This window comes from Stomoxys calcitrans, chromosome 1 (genome assembly GCF_963082655.1).
Source record: "Stomoxys calcitrans chromosome 1, idStoCalc2.1, whole genome shotgun sequence".
In the NCBI taxonomy this organism is placed as follows: Eukaryota; Metazoa; Arthropoda; class Insecta; order Diptera; family Muscidae; genus Stomoxys; species Stomoxys calcitrans.
Window position 1 is genome coordinate 44842152 of NC_081552.1, and position 6000 is coordinate 44848151.

Consider the following 6000-nt stretch of genomic DNA (forward strand, 5'->3'; position numbering starts at 1 on the left):
TGCATCTTGTTTAACACATGGGCCACAGTTGAATCGAATTCGCTCTTCGCCTACATTGTAATCGTGGCCGTGTTTGTGATAACGTTAATGTAGGTGAATGAATTGTTGCTGTTGTTTGCATTGATAATGTGCGAGGAGAGATGTCTGCTTAACACAATAACAGAATGACACACTCAAATTCAGTGTGTGTACGAAATAAAGCATGAAATACGATGAACAACTTTTGGGTAGCTTTGGTGTTAAATGAAATAATCAAAGGTTAGTTTTAATAGGTATGTTTGCAGAAAAAACAAGTAAAAAGGCGTTAAGTTCGGCCGGGCCGAACTTTGGATACCCACCACCTCGGGTATATATGTAAACCACCTTTCATCAAAATCCAGCGAAAATTGTATGCCTTATGTCCCATAGTAGTTATATCGAAATATGATCCAATTTGGACCAAATACTAATAAGTACAAGTCATTGTTCAATTATGTAAAACAGAATGTTGATCCTTTTAGCTATATCTAAAAATAAACCGATCTGAACCATATACAATATGGATGTCGAAAAGCCTCACATAAGTCAATGTGTCAAATTTCAGTTAAATCGGATTATAAATGCGCCTTTTTTGGGGCCAAGAAATCGAGATATCGGTCTATATGGCAGCTATATCCAAATCTTGATCGACCTGAGTGAAATTGAACAACTAAAAGCGTGCTAAGTTCGGCCGGGCCGAATCTTATATACCCTCCACCATGGATCGCATTTGTCGAGTTGTTTTCCCGGCATCTCTTCTTAGGCAAAAAAGGATATAAGAAAAGAGTTGCTCTGCTATTAAAACGATATCAAAATATGGTCCGGTTCGGACCACAATTAAATTATATGTTGGAGACCTGTGTAAAATTTCAGGCAATTCGTATAAGAATTGCGCCCATTGGGGCTCACGAAGTAAAATAGAGAGAACGATTTATATGGGATCTGTATCGGGCTATAGACCGATTCAGAACATAATAAACACGTTTTTTGATGGTCATGAGAGGATCCGTCGTACAAAATTTCAGGCATATCGGATAATAATTGCGACCTCTATGGGTCAAGAAGTCAAGATTCCAGATCGGTTTATATGACAGCTATATCAGATTATGAACCGATTTGAACCTTATTTGACACAGTTGTTGAAAGTAAAAATAAAATACGTCATGCAAAATTTCAGCCAAATCGGATAGGAATTGCGCACTCTAGAAGCTCAAGAAGTCAAATCCCCAGATCTGTTTATATGACAGCTATATCAGGTTATGGACCGATTTCAACCATACTTGGCACAGTTGTTGGATATCATGACGAAATACTTCGAGCAAAAAATCATTCAAATCGGATAAGAATTGTGCCCTCTAGAGGCTCAAGAAGTCAAGACCCAAGATCGGTATATATGACAGCTATATCAGGTTATGGACCGATTTGAACCATACTTGGCACAGTTGTTGGATATAATAACAAAACACGTCGTGCAAAATTTCATTTCAATCGGATAAGAATTGCGCCCTCTAGAGGCTCAAGAAGTCAAGACCCAAGATCGGTTTATATTGCAGCTATATCAGGTAATGGACCGATCTGAACCATACTTGGCACAATTGTTGGATATAACAACAAAACACCTCATGCAAAATTTCATTTCAATCGGATAAGAATTACGCACTCTAGAGGCTCAAGAAGTCAAGACCCAAGATCGGTTTATATGGCAGCTATATCAGGTTATGAACCGATTTGAACCATACTTGGCACAGTTGTTGGATATCATAACAAAACGCGTCGTGCAAAATTTCATTCTGATCGGATAAGAATTGCGCACGCTAGAGGCTCAAGAAGTCAAGACCCAAGATCGTTTTATATGGCAGCTATATCAGGTTATGAACCGATTTGAACCGTACTTGGCATATCATAACAAAACACGTCGTGCAAAATTTCATTCCAATCGGATAAGAATTGCGCACTCTCGAGAGTCTCAAGAAGTCAAGACCCAAGATCGGTTTATATGGCAGCTATATCAAAACATGGACCGATATGGCCCATTTACAATACCAACCGACCTACACTAATAAGAAGTATTTGTGCAAAATTTCAAGCGGCTAGCTTTACTCCTTCGGAAGTTAGCGTGCTTTCGACAGACAGACGGACGGACATGGCTAGATCGACATAAAATGTCGCAACGATCAAGAATATATATACTTTATGGGGTCTCAGACGAATATTTCGATTAGTTACAAACAGAATGACGAAATTAGTATACCCCCCATCTTATGGTGGAGGGTATAAAAATACGTATTTACACTTAGAAAAATGCTTATCGTTAATATGAGTTGATTACATAATACACATTAGTTCATGTGATCAACAAGCTCTCTCCATCGAGATCTATCGTTGCCTAAAGCCTTGGCTTGATTCCACGACATATAGGTTGATTCCAACTCTCTTTTGATACATCGGATTCATGTGTTTTTCGGGCGTCACCTTCCTCGCTGTCCTTGCGGGTTCCAGCCTGGGACATTTTCCCCCTATATCATCGCGCGGTCGGCATAGGATATTACCCAATCAAGTCCGTTTTCTCTTGTTGTTTGTTCTTACTTGCAATTTTTCACTTGAAATACGGTTTGGCCAGAAAACTCGAAATATTTGTCGTAGGCAACGGTTTATGAAAACTTCGACTTAACGAGTAGTCGCTTCTGTCAAGCTCCAAATTGTACGACCATATAAAAAAATAGATTTCACACTCCTTTTGAAGACCCTGACTTTTGTATTATGTGAGATGCCACTGTATCTCTAAACTTGCCCTCCAGTTCTTACACTGGGTGAGGCCACCATCCTTTGGGATTGTGACCATGGTCCCCTTGTTCTATTCCGTGGGGACAGCGTTTGTTCCCCAGGCCTCCCCGATTATTGGGGTCATCGCTTGAGCTATGGGCTTTGCACATACCGCAACAGTTCACCAGGTATACTATCAGGGTCGGCTGATTTGCCGTTTTTGAGTGAGACCTGAACGGCCTCAATTTCTTCGCAGGTGGGTTGGGCCTTAGATATATCACTTCGTAGGTTTAGATGCACAGGGGGATTAAGAAGGGCGGAGCTTACATCCTCGGTTGCTGTTTCTTCGGAGCTGAAGAAACAGCGCCATCGCTCAAATTGCTTTTCGAGTGTTGTTTATTCCGAACCATCTTCATCTTTTATTATTGGCGTTGGGCTTATATTGTTGCCGTTCATTTGTTTTACTGACTCGTGGACCTTCGCAGGTGGGTTGGGCCTTAGATATATCACTTCGTAGGTTTAGATGCACAGGGGGATTAAGAAGGGCGGAGCTTACATCCTCGGTTGCTGTTTCTTCGGAGCTGAAGAAACAGCGCCATCGCTCAAATTGCTTTTCGAGTGTTGTTTATTCCGAACCATCTTCATCTTTTATTATTGGCGTTGGGCTTATATTGTTGCCGTTCATTTGTTTTACTGACTCGTGGACCCCACACATATTTCTAATATTAGCTGCATTTTCGTCTTGCTCTGCCAGCATATTATAATATATTCGCTTATCTCTGCGGTCCAGGCGCTTGACCAGCAAGGAGGAGGCCCGATATTCAGTCCTGGCCGCGATTTAAGTTACACTTGATTTTGGCCACAGCAAAGCTTTGCGTAGACGTTTCCGGTCTTTTATTTTCTCTATAGTTTCGTTGCTTATCCATGGTTTTTGGGATCGTCGAGCAATGCATATGATAGAGGTGGCCGTCTCCATACATGTTGCTTTTATGTTCGCCCATGCATGGGTGTTAGTTTGCAGCTTCACCGTTAATGTTGTCTTGTATTCGCGCGCTGTTTCGGGGTCTTTCGGGTTTAAGAGGCTCAACTTTGTGCTTTTTGTTTGAGTCCTTTTCCCGACTGCTGGACATAGACGTAGAGTGGCTACTAAGAGCATGTGGTCACTATCGATGTCGGCTCCTCGTCGAGTTTTCACATACATACATTAGCGAACCCAGAAAGAGTTTGCTGATAAGTACGTGGTCGATTTGATTATGGGTGTTTCCATCTGGTATATTTGTGTATATTTTTATAGGGGAATTTTGTGCCTTCAATAAAGAGTCGGTATCGGGCGCAGAAATTAACCATTCTATCACCATTGTCATTCCTGGTATCGCCAAGTCCTTACATTCCCATGATTGATTGTAGATTATTGTTGTTATTGCCCACCATGGCATTAAAATCTTCCATAATAGTTTTAATGTCTACTATGACATGCGTGTCATAGCGTGTAGAGTTGGGAATAGAATTGATCCTTTGTTTCAATGGATATTTTGCTGAATTTTGAATTTAAACTTGCCGTCATGATGCGTTCAGATATAACATTGTATGATAGAATAGCTCGCTTTGCTTTCGGCGACAGTAAAATACCGAACCCATTTGTTCGGTGGATTTATTGACTGAAAAAATGAAGAGGTAGCCACCTTAAAGATCCATAGTTCCGCATTTTGGCCATCGTACTTCATTTTAATCGAGGATGTCTAGGTTGTAGTTTGACATCTCGATCTGGACTCCTGTAAAGTATCGATGCTTCTGAGAGAGTTCTGACGTTTCATGTTCCAATCATAAACCGCATTCTCAATCCCTAGGTCGTCATCGGGGGGTTGGCAGTTCCCTTATTTCTTGTTGATGGTTCTGTCATCGTAATTTTGTTTTTAGATGGATGGTGGCTTGGACCATCGCATCGGTGCCTAGTGCTTGAGTTGCCAGCGACCGTCTTGTGAGCTATATCGATAGTGAATCTTCTGAAGATCTGCGAGCGCCACCGTTGGCCATTTCCTTTGATTCATTCGCTGCCGACCCTATTGGACGAACCCATCGTGATCGCATTGGTATCCGTGCAAGCGGGACACCCCCTGCTTGTGCTAACTTGTTGGTTCGCCCCGCATAATTTATTTCTGCGGTACCCGTCATATCTGATGGGGTTTCCCCAATCCACCACTTAGGGAGGCGTTCGTTGAGAGAAGTAGCATGGAGTTTTGTACTTACCGACGAATATCGATAAAAAGAAGAAATGTCAACTGATTTATTTTCATTTTCAATATGAAGTTGGCGTAAGCATGAATAATATTTTAATGGTTTTTTTTTTCTTCTTCATACATTTTTCATCATTTCAGGAAAAAATCGATGCCCAAGAACAACTCCAGGGCTGTACTTTGCCCTCATAATACATCTAGGGGCATCGGGCATCCTGCATAAGTGTGTCTCTCCCTGCGTCCAACGCGACGCAACCTGTCGTTGCATAATCAGTATAGAGGTTATATCAGCAATCCGAAGTCATGGTTTCTCAACCCCAGGGCTAGCAAAATCGATCTCGATCACAAGGCACAAGGCCACCTTGCATTCCAGAGCCCCAGATAATGCCTCAGTGACCCGGAAGGTCAACAAAAATGTCGTTATCTTTTTTGAATCATTTTTTAAAAATAAATTGGTTGAGTAATAAATTGAAGTACAATGACCCTTTCATACCCATTGCGAATATGGTCCTATTCTTTTTTCGAGCCTCCTAATTTTTGTACACCTACCCTGGTGATGGACATTTGTGAGTCACTATGCCATGCATAGAAGATATATTAAACTTCTCCCTAAAGAGGTGTCGCACTGCGGCGCACCAATCGGATTCGGTTATAAAAAGGAGAGGCTTTATCATTGAGCTTACCGACAAATATCGTTACTTTCCGACATATATCGTTAATTATGTCGGTAAGGATTTAGAGAATCGCACTACTGAAACTTATTACTGGATGAACTACTCAAGAAATTTGGAATTTTAGTTCAATATATATAACTAAAATGTTAACAATTTGTGTTTCGTGAGCTCATAATAACTCGGAAGTAAGCATTATTTAATAACTGTTAGTAATTTTTGAACTAAAATTGAATTAGCTGACTGTGGCATTGCCAACTCCAAAAATATATTTTATAACTCCGTTTGGATCTCCACAGACGCGCGGAATCGAT

The 6000-nt window shown here is 41.0% G+C and overlaps 1 long non-coding RNA gene across 1 annotated transcript; it reads left to right on the forward strand.

Moving 5' to 3' along the window:
- Positions 1-5054: 5054 nt before the first annotated feature.
- On the forward strand, positions 5055-5518 carry LOC106090951 (uncharacterized). The gene is made up of 2 exons (XR_001221920.2): positions 5055-5093; positions 5157-5518. It is a non-coding gene; the product is annotated as an uncharacterized LOC106090951 (long non-coding RNA).
- Positions 5519-6000: the final 482 nt, after the last annotated feature.